The sequence below is a fragment of the Eubalaena glacialis genome, chromosome 9, assembly GCF_028564815.1.
Source record: "Eubalaena glacialis isolate mEubGla1 chromosome 9, mEubGla1.1.hap2.+ XY, whole genome shotgun sequence".
Taxonomy (NCBI): Eukaryota; Metazoa; Chordata; class Mammalia; order Artiodactyla; family Balaenidae; genus Eubalaena; species Eubalaena glacialis.
In genome coordinates this window covers 48068082-48086236 of record NC_083724.1, presented here as the reverse complement: position 1 = coordinate 48086236, position 18155 = coordinate 48068082, and the positions used below count along the sequence as shown (strand labels likewise).

The 18155-nt window shown below is 37.3% G+C and overlaps 1 protein-coding gene across 1 annotated transcript in view; it reads left to right on the top strand.

Annotated features, from left to right (window-relative positions):
• Positions 1 to 18155, top strand: part of TMC1 (transmembrane channel like 1) — a 387946-nt gene that overhangs the window by 220067 nt on the left and 149724 nt on the right. The window contains exon 4 of the mRNA XM_061200342.1: positions 1032 to 1283. The gene's annotated coding sequence lies outside the window, so the exon portion shown is untranslated. The remainder of the gene's footprint in view (positions 1 to 1031; positions 1284 to 18155) is intronic.

The following is an 18155-nucleotide window of genomic DNA, read 5'->3' as shown; positions in this document are numbered from 1 at the left end:
ATTCTGTGGGTTGTCTTTTTGTTTTGTTTATGGTTTCCTTTGCTCTGCAAAAGCTTTTGAGTTTAATTAGGTCCCATTTCTTTATTTTTGTTTTTATTTTGTTTATTTTATTATTTTTCTTTATATTGTTCCTGGTGGGCTTTGATTGACGGGCACTGACAGCTCCCAATATTATTCTATTTTATGGATGCATCCTCGTTTATTTAACTAATCCTTTATTGTTGAGCTTTTAAGTTCTATATCAGTCAAGGTCCAGTTGGGAGACAGAAACCACAACAGTTATTTGAACAGGGAAAAATTAATACCCCCCCAAAATAACTACTAAAAGAGGTAAAAGTGGGCTTTAAGAGGTCCAAGTATCACAAATTAAAAGAGCAGGTAATTTAAAGTTAGAGCCCCCTTAGAGCCCACTCTTACCTCTTTTAGTAGTTTTTTTTGGGGGTATTAATTTTTCCCTGTTCAAATAACTGTTGTGGTTTCTGTCTCCCAACTGGACCTTGACTGATATAGAACTTAAAAGCTCAACAATAAAGGATTAGTTAAATAAACGAGGATACATCCATAAAATGGAATAATATTGGGAGCTGTCAGTGCCCTTCAGTCAAAGCCCACCAGGAACACACTTGTAGCTAAACAAGTTGCATTTGTTACTTTGTAGAAAGGGAGAATGCACATCACAGGAAACCACAGGATGTTTCAGTAGGAATGTGTTAGAAAGAACTCATTATAGGATTTGGGATTTGGTTGGGTGATTTGGGGGAAGGTTTAAGAAAGAAATTTGGTCTAGATTGTGTGTTGTCAGAATGTGGGGGTAATTCTATGGTTGGACATTTTGCAGTTGCCATAGTGATGTGTTTTTTGTCTGTACTTACACAAAGTTATGAAGAGGCCTTTATTTATTTCATCCTGTCATGATCTCAGAGTAACCTTGTCTAAGGTTGGTATTCTGTGAGATTGTTTGTGTCCAATAGGAGACTAACATGGCCTTGCTCTGAATGTTAGATCGGTTCTGAACATGGGTTCTTTTTCAGAGCTTTCAGCTATCATGTAAGAAGCCTGCCTACCCTGGGGCCACCACATGGAGTGACCACATACTTACATATAGAGAGAGATGGCCCAGAGTTCAAGTCTCCAGCTATTGAAGGCTTCCATCCTGGGTAACAGACAATTGAATGAAGAAGACTTTGAGATGCTGTCAGCCCCAACCATTGTCTGACCACAACTACGTGAGGGACCTGCATGCAGTCAGAACTACCAGCTGAGCCAAGCTGACCTCCAGACTTGTGAGTAAAATAAATAATTACCATTGATTTGAGTTACTATTTGGGGGTGGTTTGTTTTACAGTAATAGATAACTGATACAATGTCTGATAGGCAGTTAGCTCTATAGTTCTGGAGCTCAGGAGAGAGATCAGACATGGTGGTACAGATCATGAAGTCCTTTAGCAAGGAGAAAGCACTTGAAATCATAGATGAAGTCATCAGGGAGATAATGTACATTGAGAAGAAAAAAAGGAACCCACAGTGGCACCTTTAGCAATAACACTGAAGCGATCAAGACGAAAGAAGAATTTGCAAGGAGACTGAGAAGGAGTTATCAGATGACATCCAAGAGAGATGGATGTTAAGGAAGTCAAGAATGAGAGTATGAAGAAAGAGGGCATTTTCCACAGAGTCAAATGCTGTGGAGGGAGATCAAGTAAGACAAAGACTGAAAAGTGTTCTTTGGATTGAGCAACAGTGAGTTTACCTTGTTGGTAAAAGTAGTTTCAGGGAAACTAGGGGCTAGGCAATGATGGGGGCAGATGCCAGATTGCAGAGATAAGGAGAGAGGAGAAGATGAGAAGGACACCAAATCCCATGCTGTTTTACTGCATCATGCTGACTTTCTGCATACTATTCATCTGTATATAATTTTTTCTACAATTCAGTAACCCATAAAACAATCACATCACGTCATGAACCTTACAATTCCACAAAAGCATGGGTATATCATGTCCTGGTATATATTTAGTGTCATACTTTAACCTGCAGTTTCCAGTTATAAATGCATTACTCTGTATGTTTGTCTGTCATTATAATCACTTTAAATCTCTCATTGTTTATTTCTCTTGAAAGTAAAATAGCTCATCATTTAAAATAGTACTCAGTGTTCAGTGTTCATTGGTGTCTTGTAATTACTTCAGAAAAACAATCTCAGTTTACAAGTTATAAACTCCTGAAGCATCTCTGCAGGAGGAATAGCTTACTTTCACCAGAAAAGTCTAGGGAAAATTATTCTAGTCATAGCCTGATAATTCATTGGCCTGATTGTCAGAGCTCCCATGACAGTTCACTCTCTTGGGAGGCTGGTGTGGGGCTCTGCTTATCCAAGGGGGAGGTCAAGGCCTCCTTGGCAACAGGGAATGAGTTGCCAGGGGGTTGTGGAAAGAAATTCTTTTCAATTCAACCTGTAAGTAGATCTGGACATAATGGCCTCATTTGGCTCCTCTAAGTCTCTCTTTACCCCTTCTTTTCAGGGCAAATCTTATCCCTAACTCTTTCATTATTTGCTTGTGGTTTCCTTGCCAAAGATGCGTGGAGGTAAGCACTATGATGAGGATGGGAGTAAGGCTTTTTGAATGAAGAGTTTACGTTTCAAAGGACTTGAAATTTATATTTCAAATGTCACTTCCCAATGAGCCTTTACACATAAACAAAACACAATTAACAGACTTGGAAGGTGAGGAATAGCATGCATGTTTGACTCCTGTTGCATTCCTGGGCTATACTGGCTGTAACATTTTTTTATAGATTCTATAGTTACCTTGTAAATATCACCATCGAGTATATTATATTTAAAAACATTCTTTTGTTAGGTGTAAAAGTTTAAAAGGTACTATTATCTTTAAACATCTGGTTTTGGCATTTTTTTCATATTTTAAGATATTAGAAGCCTCTAAAATGGAAATTTTGTGGGCATTTCTCAGCATTTGAGAAGCCCTGCCTGGGGCAATAACTTTGACCCTGTGTGGAAAGGTGTAGAGGATAATTCTGTGAGTGCTCAGAGGGGTTTGAAAAGTTAGAAACGAACACTTGTGCATTGAGCACGTTTTGTTGTGCTTAGCACCATACTAGGGGCTACACATTCTACATTTAATCATGGAGAATTGCCTGGAATGAGGCCTGAGAACACAAAGTCCTGGAGGAGATGATTTGAGCTGTCAGCAGAAGGGAAACTGCAGTATGTGGGACTTAAAAACAGCTTGCATGGGGTATGGGATAAGGGTAGAGGGAAAAAAATCTTGGCAAATTTATTCTGCACAAATACTTGTGTCATCCTCATTTGTGTAGACTTTGTGACTTTTTCCCTGGGTTCATCTGGTTGGCAGATGGATGTAAATGCCTTTTAGCCTCAAGGAAGGCACACAGAAGGCACGTACGAATCTTGGCTGTGCGATAAACAGAAGCTGAGCTTCAGAGAATTTCTGGTATGTGTGCGTGTTTGTGTGCACGCGAGCATGTGTGCACGCGCTGGGGCTGAACGTACCACTGGTTTAAATCTGATTTTCAACTGGGAAGATTTCACGTACTTCTTTAGTGTGGCCCAAGAGAATATAATTTTGGCAATGAAAAGTAGAGCATGTTCCAAAAGTTCTTTTCTTTTGCCATCAGGGATAGCAGTAATTTTATTTATAGTAATTTCAGGTCCCCAAATACCTTCAGCAGTATTAGTGGAGCAAACAACAAAAAAAATTAAGCAGCAGATGATTAGATCATGTGTTATTTTACAGAGTACTTTATTCTCTTGCCTTTGGAAAATACAGGCTTTCTTTTCTCAACTGTGGTTATAGCTAATTCTTTTTTTTTAAAACATCTTTATTGGAGTATCATTGCTTTACAATGGTGTGTTAGTTTCTGCTTTATAAGAAAGTGAATCAGCTATACATATACATATATCCGCATATCTCCTCCCTCTTGCATCTCCCTCCCACCCTCCCTCTCCCCCCGAGCTGATCTCCCTGTGCTATGTGGCTGCTTCCTACTAGCTATCCATTTTACATTTGGTAGTATATATAAGTCCATGCCACTCTCTCACTTCGTCCCAGCTTACCCTTCCCTCTCCCCATGTCCTCAAGTCCATTCTCTACGTCTGCATCTTTATTCCTGTCCTGCCCCTAGGTTCTTCATAACCTTTTTTTTTTTTTTTTTTTAAACATCTTTATTGAAGTATAATTGCTTTACAATGGTGTGCTAGCTTCTGCTTTACAACAAAGTGAATCAGTTACACATATATATATGTTGCCATATCTCTTCCCTCTTGCATCTCCCTCCCTCCCACCCTCCCTATCCCACCCCTCTAGGTGGTCACAAAGCACCGAGCTGATCTCCCTGTGCTATGCGGCTGCTTCCCACTAGTTATCTATTTTACATTTGGTAGTGTATATATGTCCATGACACTCTCTCACCCTGTCACATCTCACCCCTCCCCCTCCCCATATCCTCAAGTCCATTCTCTAGTAGGTCTGTGTCTTTATTCCCATCTTGCCACTAGGTTCTTCATGACCTCTTTTTTTTTTTTTTCCCTTAGATTCCATATATATGTGTTAGCATACTGTATTTGTTTTTCTCTTTCTGACTTACTTCACTCTGTATGACAGACTCTAGGTCCATCCACCTCACTACAAATAACTCAGTTTTGTTTCTTTTTATGGCAGAGTAATATTCCATTGTATATATGTGCCACATCTTCTTTATCCATTCATCTGTCGATGGACACTTAGGTTGCTTCCATGTCCTGGCTATTGTACATAGAGCTGCAGTGAACTTTGTGGTACATGACTCTTTTTGAATTATGGTTTTCTCAGGGTATATGCCCAGTAGTGGGATTGCTGGGTCGTATGGTAGTTCTATTTTTAATTTTTTAAGGAACCTCCATACTGTTCTCCATAGTGGCTGTATCAATTTACATTCCCACCAACAGTGCAAGAGGGTTCCCTTTTCTCCACACCCTCTCCAGCATTTATTGTTTGTAGATTTTTGGATGATGGCCATTCTGACTGGTGTGAGGTGATATCTCACTGTAGCTTTGATTTGCATTTCTCTAATGATTGTGATGTTGAGCATCCTTTCATGTGTTTGTTGGCAATCTGTATATCTTCTTTGGAGAAATGTCTATGTAGGTCTTCTGCCCATTTTTGGATTGGGTTGTTTGTTTTTGTGAGATGGAGCTGCATGAGCTGCTTGTAAATTTTGGAGATTAATCCTTTGTCAGTTGCTTCATTTGCAAATATTTTCTCCCATTCTGAAGGTTGTCTTTTCATCTTGTTTAGGGTTTCCTTTGCTGTGCAAAAGCTTTTAAGTTTCATTAGGTCCCATTTGTTTATTTTTGTTTTTATTTCCATTTCTCTAGGAGGTGGGTCAAAAAGGATCTTGCTGTGATTTATGTCATAGAATGTTCTGCCTATGTTTTCCTCTAAGAATTTTATAGTGTCTGGCCTTACCTTTAGGTCTTTAATCCATTTTGAGTTTATTTTTGTGTATGGTGTTAGGGAGCGTTCTACTTTCATTCTTTTACATGCAGCTGTCCAGTTTTCCCAGCACCACTTATTGAAGAGGTCGTCTTTTCTCCATTGTATACTCTTGCCTCCTTTACCAAAAATAAGGTGACCATATGTGCGTGGGTTTATCACTGGGCTTTCTATCCTGTTCCATTGATCTGTATTTCTGTTTTTGTGCCTGTACCATGCTGTCTTGATTACTGTAGCTTTGTAGTATAGTCTGAAGTCAGGGAGCCTGATTCCTCCAGCTCCATTTTTCTCTCTCAAGATTGCTTTGGCTATTTGGGGTCTTTTGTGTTTCCATACAAATTGTGAAATTTTTTGTTCTAGTTCTGTGAAAAATGCCATTGGTAGTTTGATAGGGATTGCATTGAATCTGTAGATTGCTTTGGGTAGTATAGTCATTTTCACAATGTTGATTCTTCCAATCCAAGAACATGGTATACCTATCCAACTGTTTGTATCGTCTTTGATTTCTTTCAACAGTGTCTTATAGTTTTCTGCATACAGGTCTTTCGTCTCCTTAGGTAGGTTTTTTCCTAGGTATTTTATTATTTTTGTTGCAGTGGTAAATGGGAGTGTTTCCTTAATTTCTCTTTCAGATGTTTCATCATTAGTGTATAGGAATGCAAGAGATTTCTGTACATTAATTTTGCATCCTGCTACTTTACCAAATTCATTGATTAGCTCTAGTAGTTTTCTGGTAGAGTCTTTTGGATTTTCTATGTATAGTATCATGTCATCTGCAAACAGTGACAGTTTTACTTCTTCTTTTCCAATTTGGATTCCTTTTATTTCTTTTTCGTCTCTGATTGTTGTGGCTAAAACTTCTAAAACTATGTTGAATAATAGTGGTGAGAGTGGGCAACCTTTTCTTGTTCCAGATCCTAGTGGACATGGTTTCAGTTTTTCACCATTGAGAATGATGTTGCCTGTGGATTTGTCATATATGGCCTTTATTATGTTGAGGAAAGTTCCCTCTATGCCTACTTTCTGGAGGGTTTTTATCATAAATGGGTGTTGAATTTTGTCAAAAGCTTTTTCTGCATCTATTGAGATGATCATACGGTTTTTATCCTTCAGTTTGTTAATATGGTGTATCACATTGTTTGATTTGCGTATATTGAAGAATCCTTGCATTCCTGGGATAAACCCCACTTGATCATAATGTATGATCCTTTTAATGTGCTGTTGGATTCTGTTTGTTAGTATTTTGTTGAGGAGTTTTGTATTTATGTTCATAAGTGATACTGGCCTTTGTCTGGTTTTGGTATCAAGGTGATGGTGGCCTCATAGAATGAGTTTGAGAGTGTTCCTCCCTCTGCTATATTTTGGAAGAGTTTGAGAAGGATGGGTGTTAGCTCTTCTCTAAATATTTGATAGAATTCACCTGTGAAGCCATCTGCTCCTAGGTTTTTGTTTGTTGGAAGATTTTTAATCACAGTCTCAGTTTCAGTGCGTGTGATTGGTCTGTTTATATTTTCTATTTCTTCCTGATATAATTTTTTTCTAAGATTTATTTAAAAGGAATATTCTTGCCTGTGCAATAGGAATATGGATAGTACAATTGACCTTGTCTCTTAGTCTTGATGATTCAAAGAAAAATACATACATAAGAGTCAAATCCTTTGAATTTGTTAATATTTATTATAATGGAAATATACATGGAATGGAAATATACATGAAATGAAGCTATATTGGAAACATACAGCAGTAACTAGAAAAATGTCTGTTATTTATTGAGCAACTACTATATACTGCATTCTTTCATATACTCATTACCTAATTTATATTCAAATAATCCTATTAAGGTATGTTTTATGATCACCATTTGTTTCAGTTGTGTCTCAAAAATATTAGGTAATTAGTCCAAGGACTCTGAATAGCAAAGCTGGGAGTTTGAACCTAAGTTCGGCCAACTCTGAAGTTTATATTCTTTCCACTCAAACATGCTGCCCCTTAAAGTCATGGCAATTACTGGGAATGACACTCAGTTCTATCACTAGGAAAGCAACTGTGTTTATTAGTCAATACTGTTCATATTCAAAGAACCATTTACTGTACTTCTACTTTCTTCTAGACATGATGATAAATGATGTGGAATCTAGAGATCAAAGATAAGGTGTCCCTGCCTTCACAGAACCCACAGGTTAGTGGGAAAGTCTAGAAAGAATATTAATGATTACGGTGCAGGATGTTAGACATTATGAGAAATGTAACAACAAGCTACTACTAGAGCCTGGGAAAGACCACAGGCTCTGTGTGCATGTGTGGTGTGTGTGGTGTGTTTGACTGAGGTAAGATAAAGGACATTCAAACGGAACACCATGTGCAAAGTCAAGTGATGGAGAACATATGGCTTATATGAGAAACTGCAAATTGTTTAGTTTACCTGGAACATAGTGGTAGTGGGTGGCAGAGTGATGGGAAATGAGAATAAAAGGCTTTGAGAGGGACTTCCCTGGCGGACCAGTGGTTAAGACTTTGCGTTTCCACTGCAGGGGGGCACAGATTTGATCCCTGGTAGGGGAACTAAGATCCCACGTGCTGCATGGCCAAAAGAAAAGGCTTTGAGAATGGTGAAATCAGGAATTTTACTTTTTGTAATGACCATAAACTTTCAAAATTGTCTTGATAAGATAAATATTTTCCTTCCTATCTTTTGAAGACACACTGTACTATCATAGTATTTTCCCAAAGAGGAAATGCAATTAGCACACAAGTAAATGGGAAAAATAGTCTTATTGGTAATCAAAGTAAAGAAAAAAAGTTAACCCAACCAAAGAATGAAACTAATAAAAATATCCAGTATTGATAAGGATAAGATGAGCTAGGCATATTTGTATTTTGCTGATTGTTCTATAAACTGGTCCAACACTTTTGTAAAGTTAAATATATATTAAGATATTTTAAATGTTTATGCCCTTTGAATCAATGGCACTAGTTTTGGAACTCTGTAATAAGAGAGTTATTGTAAATATTTATTGCAAGTTTCTTTAATGGCAAATCATTAGAATCAGCCTAAGTCGCCATAGTACATCACTTTGATGCAACTTAAAGTACCATTAAAAATTATGTTTATGAATAACATATAGAATGCATTTAACACAATTCTAGCTAAAAAAGTAGGATACTGAAATTGTATATATACATATATATACACACACACACACACGTATATATCCCTTCTCCCACTCCCCTACACCATATAAAACTATGCATTTTGTGTATATATATATATATATATATATACACACACACACATACACACACACACACATTTGTATCCCCTGTCTTCCACTCCCCTAACACCCAATGAAAGTATACATTAAAAAAGAAACTGGAAATAAATCCACAGAATGTTAATGGTGGTAGTTGGGTTTTAGTGATAGGACTATGGGGAATTTTTTCTTTTTACTTTTATGCATTTTCCATATATTCTTTAATGATTGTTTAACTGTCAGAAATAGTACTAAATATTTTGTTAATGAATAGGAAAAGATGCTTGTAGAGTTCAGTTTTATTTTTTTGTTTCCTGTTGTCTGGTAAACTATTCTCAGATAGACCTGGCCAGCAAGGGGATAATTCTTTTAAAAAATTCCCAGTATTGGCAAACTTTCTCTTGGAATAGCTCTGCTGAACTCAAATGAGATCTTTTCTCCCCAAGCTACTTGCCCTTCTGTTTTTCTGGAAAGATGGAATTCATGAAAAATTACAATCTACAGTCTACAGATTGCTATGTACTACAAGGTCTATTAAACAGTATGACAGGGCTTCCCTGGTGGCGCAGTGGTTGAGAATCTGCCTGCCAATGCAGGGGACACGGGTTCAAGCCCTGGTCTGGGAAGATCCCACATGCCGCAGAGCAACTAGGCCTGTGAGCCACAATTACTGAGCCTGCGCGTCTGGAGCCTGTGCTCCGCAATGAGAGGCCGCAATAGTGAGAGGCCCGCGCACCGCGATGAAGAGTGGCCCCCACTTGCCACAACTAGAGAAAGCCCTCGCACAGAAACGAAGACCCAACACAACCATAAATAAATAAATTAAAAAAAAAAATCTTCCTGAAAATGTTCCTCTTAAAAAAAACAAAAAAACAAAACAAAGAAAACAGTATGACATTTTATTTTGAGAACTATATCTCCCAGGCTAAAATGCCCCATAGCTAGTCTCACATCAAGTGCAACCTTCCTGAACAGTCGTTTTCTCAAAGCTCCTATCTCTTTAGAAAGTAAGTTGTTAGGGAGAGCAGGTGGCTCTGAAAACATCAGCCATCCACACACTCTACCTCTTTGAGAACAGTGAATCTGAACAAGTGTCTCCTTGTCAAGGATGAACAATCACAAAAGACATTAATGAAGCCCGTAAAAATAAGAGCAGGGTGTAAGAAAACATGACCATTATGAAATAGCACAAAGCTACGAGGAAAGAACAAGCTGGGATGAGAAGATACCAAGTGAGACTGAAAGAGATATGGGAGAGATAGTAAAGAGTGACGAGGAACTAAAGCAATGCAAAAAGAATAAAACATTCATGCCGAGGGAGTAAAGAGCACAGTCAATGATGCATATACTCACATGGAAAACAAACTTGAGAAATTTTTGCAGAACATAGAGTAAAAGGACAAGAAGATGGAAAAGGAAAAGGTCATGGATATAGAGGGCAAAGAATGGAGTTTAAGCTAAAGCTAAGAACTTTAAGTACTCCTAAGGAACCAACAAAGATAATATAAACAGAATAAATATTAAAAATGTAATGGAATAAAATGACCGTGTTGAAAGAAGTCAAAGTATGTAGATTGAAAAGGCTCACAGATTCTAGTAAAAAGCATTCAGAACAAACAACCCCCCCCACAAAAGAAATACTGCAAAGTCCATTCTTACAAATACATTAATTATTAGGATTTAAAAAAATAAGTGCTCAGGAAGTAGAAAAAAGTTTGCCAATAAAAGGAACTAAAATTAAACTCTTTCTTATGTAACTCTAAATTCCAGAAGAACTTGGAGACATATCTGCAAGCTTTGCAAGAGGCTGGATTAAAATGTGGATATTCGGGACTTCTCTGGTGGCACAGTGGGTAAGAATCCGCCTGCCAGTGCAGGGGACATGGGTTCAATCCCTGGTCCAGGAGGATCCCACATGCCGCGGAGCAACTAAGCCCATGCGCCACAACTACTGAGCCTGCGCTTTGTAGCCCACAAGCCACAACTGCTGAGGCCCACGTGCCTAGAGCCCATGCTCTGCAACAAGAAAAGCCACCGCAATGAGAAGCCCACGCACCGCAACGAAGAGTAGCCCACGCTTGCTGCAACCAGAGAAAGCCCGCATGCCGCAATGAAGACCCAATGCAGCCAAAAAAATTTTTTTTAAGTAGATATTCAAAATTAGGTAAGCACACTTTCATTGACAAAGGTGGTAGAAAGATGTACTTTTAGAAGTAGAAGCTCTCTACCCCTATATACTTTTCTGCAAAATATAAGATAAAATATAAATAAAATAAAATGGGCTTGACAGTGTACATTAATCACTGAGAGATGATTCAAAAACATAATTTAGTAACAAGAATGTTAGCATTTAAAAAATGTGTAGAATTTTTCCTAATCCAATTTGCTCAACAAATCTGTGGATCTATAATAACTTGATATATTTTGTTGCTTAAAGGGAAAGCTTGGCCTTACCTTTTCTGTTTTTGCTCTTTTCATGGTACAGGAAATATATTTTTGCTAACCAGTTATTCACTTCATGTTTAAAGTGGCCTTTGTTGCCCTTTTGGATAGCTATGGTGTTAGGTCAAAGATAGTTTCCTGCCACATGCCTAGGCCACTTTTAAATGATGTGGCACTGCCCTCAGCTCCTACTGTGGGGACCACATGCTTTGTCCTACTCGGGTGCAGCCAAAATTGGACCATGGTGGGCACCTGACCCATGACCATCAAATTATAGGTGATTAAAAGAATGGGAGCTGAGTCAGACTGTCTAGGTCCAAATCCAAGGTTTGCCACTTGACTTTGATCTTCATTTTCTTCTTTCATAAAATGAGCTTAATGATTATTCCTATTTGATTTGTTTGAAGTAAGGATTTAGAGTTAATCCATATGCTGTTTGGTACATGATACCTAATCCTGTTGCATGTTATAGTTATTATTATTATTATTTGAAAAGATAGGGTAAGTCAATCAAATTCTCTCTCCTCTTTTGAATTTGATTTGGGAAAATCAGAATCAGGCAGCTAGCAATGGGAATAAGAGTTTAAATCATGCATAGAAAGGAGCTATGAGATAGAGTTGCCAGGGGTGATGGCAATCTGGAGTTCGGAGATAGGGGAAACTATGATTAAGCAGATTGTGTCTTTAGGCAAATCTGATATAAACCCAGACAGAGTCATATCACCTCACTGAGTGCGTGCCCTACAACAGTTGTTTTTAGCGCATATACATTCACCCCTTAGAGACAGTTTCTCTCTTCTATGACTGCTGGACCTTTCAGCTTCACTAAATAGGGTAGCTCCCTGTTAGGGACTGAATGTATTCCCAGAAAATTCATATGCTGAAATCCTCATAATGTGATGATATTAGGAGGTGGGTGGGAGGGCCTTTGGATGGTGATTAGATCATCAGGGTAGAACCTCATGAATGGGATTACTGCCCTTACAAAAGAGACTACAGAGAGGTCTCAAGTCCTCTTTCTGCCAGGTGAGAATAAAATGGGAAGACTGCAGTATGCAACTAGGAGAGGGCTCTCATCAGAACCCAACCATGCTGGCACCCTAGAGAACTGTGAGAAATAAATTTAGCCTCCAGAACTGTGAGAAATAAATTTCTGTTGTTTATAAGCCACCCAGTCTGTGGTACTTTGTTATAGTGGCCTGAACAGACTAAGACCCTCTCATTATACAGGGAAATCTGCCAGAGTTAAAGGTAAGAAAAGGGAATCTGGGATCCAGAATAATGTTGAAGTGATCTACCATTCTTCCTGTGATGTCTAGTCTGCCTTCTGTCTCTGCCAAGCAACAGAATAAAGCTTCTACCCATAGCAGGTAAGGCCTGCCCTGATCTGAGGATGAGCCAGCTTAAAGGAGCCTTACTAAGTACATTTGGTCAAGAAATTTGTGTACATTTCAATTAGTAACATACCTAACTTGTTTGGACTTGTACAATTTCTAAGAATAATTATGAAAAATGAGGTCATTCAAAAGGTTCATTTTCTAAGATTTCAATATATAATTAGCAATGGGGTATGGAATAAATAAAATGGCACAGTTTGGAGGTTGGTGCCTTGTATATTTCTGTCCCAGATCTTTCCAGTGCTTTTAATTCTTTCAATAATAAAGAATACAACAATGTGTGGATCTTTGAATCTATGATATATAGTAACTGTCAGCCTAGAGTAGTGGTTCTCAACCAGGGATGGTTTTTGTCTCCTGCGGACATTTGTCAACGTCTGGAGAGTTTTGGTTGTCATAACTTGGGGGCTCGTGCGATTGGCATCTAGTGGGCAGAGGCCAGGGATGTTGCTAAATATCCTACAATTTAGAGGATGATCCCCCCACAAAGAGAATTATTTTGTCAAATATGTCAATAGGGCCAATATTGAGAAACCCTGCCCTAAAAAAGGAAGCCTAGAACTTCTATTGAATGTTCTTTTTTTCAACCAACTAATGGGAAGAAATATGGGGGAGACAAGCAAAAATGTCAGCAGCCCTCCGTGGTGTTCAGAGTTCCTCGGGTCTGGAGCATTTCAGATGTTTGCTGTTTACCAATGACGACCGATTTGTTTATTTTCTAAAGTTCAGAGATTTCACAGGGACATATTATTAAACTGCCTATTATTTTCTCTTTTCACAAGCCTATTTTAATGGCCTAGTATTGACACGTCTGGCATAGAGATCTTATTGTTCTGAGTGCTGGATCTATTTTCACTTACTCAAGATTTTCCTAGTCAATACATCCTTTGACCTGAAAATTCAAGAAGTATAAATCCTACCCATGGTTCTGCCCTGTCTCTATCCCCAGTTGGCAGGTCTTCTACAAGCTCTTCAGTGTACTTTGGACATAGTACCTCCTATCAGTTTCATAATTAGAACACTTTATTCCTCTGAACTGTTTAATTTTTTAAATTAATCTCTCTGGTTAGCCATAACCATTCAACTCTGAATTATTCTTCTAGTGTCAGAATAGAAGTCTAAATTATTACAGTATTAGAAGACTAATCAAGATCACCAAGAAAACCTCATGGATATCCCACTGTGTCATACCTAGCATCTGATAGGATCAGATATATCTTGAAAATTTGCCTGACAAACATGTTGACATATAGTTTTATTAACGAATCCTAGAAAGTCAATGGAAAAATCCCTTCTATTCTAAGTTGTTCAGGCCACATTCTTGGATATAGGGGATTCTGCATAAACATCTTCATAACTGGAAAAGCATAAGAGAATGAGTAATCCATTAATAAGGAATTCCTGATTTTTTAAAAATATAGTCTAGCACAGAAATGACTACTTAGTAATTTTTTTTTAACATCTTTATTGGAGTATAATTGCTTTACAGTTAGTTTCTGCTGTATAACAAAATGAATCAGCTATATTCATACGTATAGCCCCATATCCCCTCCCTCTTGCATCTCCCTCCCACCCTCCTTATCCCACCCCTCTAGGTGGTCGCAAAGCACTGAGCTGATCTCCCTGTTCTCCCTGTGCTATGAGGCTGCTTCCCACTAGCTATCTATTTTACATTTGGTAGTGTATATAAGTCCATGCCACTCTCTCACTTCATCCCAGCTTACCCTTCCCACTCCCTGTGTCCTCAAGTCTATTCTCTATGTCTGTGTCTTTATTCCTATCCTGCCCCTAGGTTCATCAGAACCTTTTTTTTTTTTTTTTTTTAGATTCCATATATATGTGTTAGCATACGGTATTTGTTTTTCTCTTTCTCACTTACTTCATTCTGTATAGCTCGGGGGTAGAGCATTTGACTATCTAGTAAATTTTGAAGGGAAATCTGAGGGAAATTTTTTGAATTGCTATAATTTTCAGAGTTTTCTCCTGAAGTAGTGTAGATGATGATCATGTCCCCCATTCTAGAGAACTCACTGTGGTCCCAATTTAAATGCAACTTCTCAGACAGTCCCTTCCTGGTCTCCTATTTAAAACATATGCCTTAAGCCCCACACCCCATCACCTGCCTATACAAGACCAATATTTATCTATCCTATTACTCTGATTTTCTATCTAAAAGGATCTTATTTTCTCGTACACTAATCATCTATAATTCCTTGTACACTATAATGTCTGCTTTCATCTCATGAGTAATTAAAGCCTGGAAGCCTGGGAGTTATTTTTGAATCTTCCTTTTCCTTGCTTTTTCCTACAATTCTTTCAATTCATCAACTAGTCTTGACTATTCTAAGTCCAAATATGTCTTGAAGTCATCTGACTCTCCCAGCGTTCACTGCTGTCGTTGTAGTCCAAGGCCCCCATCGACGCTCACTGCACTATAGCAGTCTCCTGTCTGTTGTCCCACTTTACTGCACCCCCATCTCTAACCTGTCTGCACAAAGGAGCTGGAAAGAGTTAATAAAAATACTGACTGTGTTGTTCACTATGCCATTATACTATTCCAGGCCCTCTTATATGAGGGTTCTCAATAGTATTGGCTGAATGAAGGCACAGACAGAAATAAATGAGCAGAGAGAATGAATTGACAGAAAATCTCCTTCTGTCTCATCTTACAGAGAAGGCTAGTGACACTTGGTTAAGGTGGCAGAGCTACTACATGTCAGGTTTGGGACTAAAACCCAATTTTTCTAAGAATGGTCAAGGGTTTCTTTATAGAAAACACAGTCATATCTCCTCATTCCTTTTTACTCTTAACAAATTAGTTGCATTTTATTTCACTTTACTGCACAATCATTGTTCATCTTGATTGGAAAATTGATACCCATTTTCTGTAAAAATCATTAAATTACTGAAGAACATAAAGGAGTTAAGAAGCAATTCATAATCCCTCTGAGCATGTAATTTTTACTTTCATCTTTATGTTTTTCTTCTTCATTGTTATTTTTTGCCGTAAGTATGCATTTATTTTTATAGTCAGGAAATATAGAGTTATATCAATGTGTTAAGAATTTCTTTCATGGGAAATAACTGCTGGTGATATTTTAATGTAATTTATTCTAATGTTTTGTGGGTTTGTTTGCAATTTCTGGGATATGAATTTACATAATGCATGGAAAGATATTTTAAAGAATGCTAACCATAAGTTTAAGAAAGTAGGATTCATAATTTTAAATGTGGTCCACACAATTAATAAATATAGCTTAGCATACTACTTCTAATCCCTTGAATTTTTATAGCAACTGACTTTAAGACTGCAAAATGTTCACAGTCTTAGAAACCTAATTATTTCTTAGAAAAATCCTTTGAGAAAGGGAAAATAAATTTTGTAGACTTTTTATTAGGTAATGATAGCAATAGCATAACTCTACCTATGTATCTATATATATTTTTAGAAACCACATTAATATATAAAAAATATTTGACATTTTCCCAAGGATTTTCTCTGCAGAAGTTGTTTTTGGATGTATGTATAAAGCCTTGAAGTAATTTATAAGCTTCTTCTCTGGTCTCCACATATGTTGGCAGAGTTACTCATGTAAAATATATGCTTGAAATTTGACTACTATAATATTTGTTATTAAATATTAAATATTTAATAACATTTAAACATTTAAACATTTAATATTTAATAAATATTATATTAGATAAGACTGCTTATTAAAATAAGCAGTCTTATCTAATATGTAGAGGAATAAATTAAAGGAATTTTAACACCAAAGTTATCTTTTCTTAATTAAACAAGGATTGTATTTATTTTAAAATATATATCATACTCATATCATACATATCATACTCAAGCTGCCCTCAAATATAATTTAATTTTCCATTATCTACATTTTAAACTAGCTATTTTTTTTCATTGTTCATCTTTCTTAGTTCTTTAGGCACTATCCACCCCTTCCCCAACTGCAGCAACCAAAATTAATTGCATTTTGCATCAAAATAATTTAAAATAGACCAAAGAACCAATTCTATAGGCCAATTTGCAAAAGCATTATACACCTACATATACAATCAAAAAATGCATTTCTGATAAAATGCATTAAAAATAATAAAATATAAATTAATAAAATTTTAAAAAAGTAAGTTTTTAGCATAGTGCCCAGCACAGAAAAAGCACTTGATACATGTATGTCAATGTCTTTGTAATTGTCATTTTTATTGATGATGTGTATTGGTACTACTAAAGGTTAATGGGATGCCTGTATTATGCATGATAATATTACAGTTAGGGTGACTATATGTCATAGCTGGCCTGGGAGAACCATGGTTTGTGTCCATTGTTCCAGTGTCCTTTACAGCTTAACATTTTAGCACTCCCAAAAGTGTCCTGATTTGGATGATCAATCGCATGGTCACTGATGTATAGTACAAAAGTAACCGTGATGAGAAGGCCCTAGTGCAGTCATCACTCATCTCTTGATTTGGGCTTAACTGTATTCAGGTCTAGTGAGAGAGTGACTGGCCTCAATGACAAGACACTTTCCAAAGGTGGGAAAGTATATTTAACATTAATAAACTCATTCCAGTGCCTGTCTCCTCTTATGTTTTGTAGATGAAGGAATCAGACAACATTTAAGAAACTGAGACCACAAGCCTTTACCTCACCTCACCCTTCCTGTCAGAGTTGTTTTTAGTTGGGATTTGGTTTTGGATGAAAATTTAAATAAATTTCTTAGACATGCCCATCTTTTCATTTGGCAGACAAGATGGACTAGAATTGGGGTGGTCATAATCATGTTTGTGGATGTGGCACAAACCAGTGACACTTGAGTGGCAGTCTTTCCCATACCAGCTACTTGTGATTTATTTTGGGGTTGTAGGCACTACTTCCATTCTTGATTTTTTTTTTTTTTTTTCCTTCAGGGGTTATCCAATCTGTCAACTTAAAAATAGCTATGTAGTCATATACATGTAGTCTGATTGCCATCCTCCAGTTTCATCTATGTGTTGCCTCTGTGGTTTGTCGATGCACCTCAATAGGTCTTATTTGAAATTGTGCTTTACTATGTGTCTTAGGTCTTTATGACAAAGTCAAATGGATGTACCATGTCAAAAACAGTCTTCTTCACTGTCCTCTATTAGAGAAAGTTCAGTGATGTCTCCAGAATCTCCTGGATTTAGTTCTGGCTACCCGATTCATGAGGCTTAGTGCAAATTGAAAATGTAGAGCCTCATGTTAAAAAATTATTAAGAATTTCAAGGTGGCAACAGCAGAACATTAAGTCAAGAATGGGGCCCTTCTATTTGTGAGATCCCATGCAACTGCATAGATATTGTACCATGCAGTTAGCGCTTTCATCTTTTAGTCTCCTTCATTTTCCTTCTAACTGACAATTATGGACCCCTTATTATGTATGAGGCACTATGCTTGTTATTTAAAATAAAAATAAACTAATTTTTAGATTCTAATATTCCTGCTTTTAGATTTTGATGATTAAGACCCTCATCAGATAGATAAAATAGCACACAAATTGTGGCTATATTTTTGTCTCCTT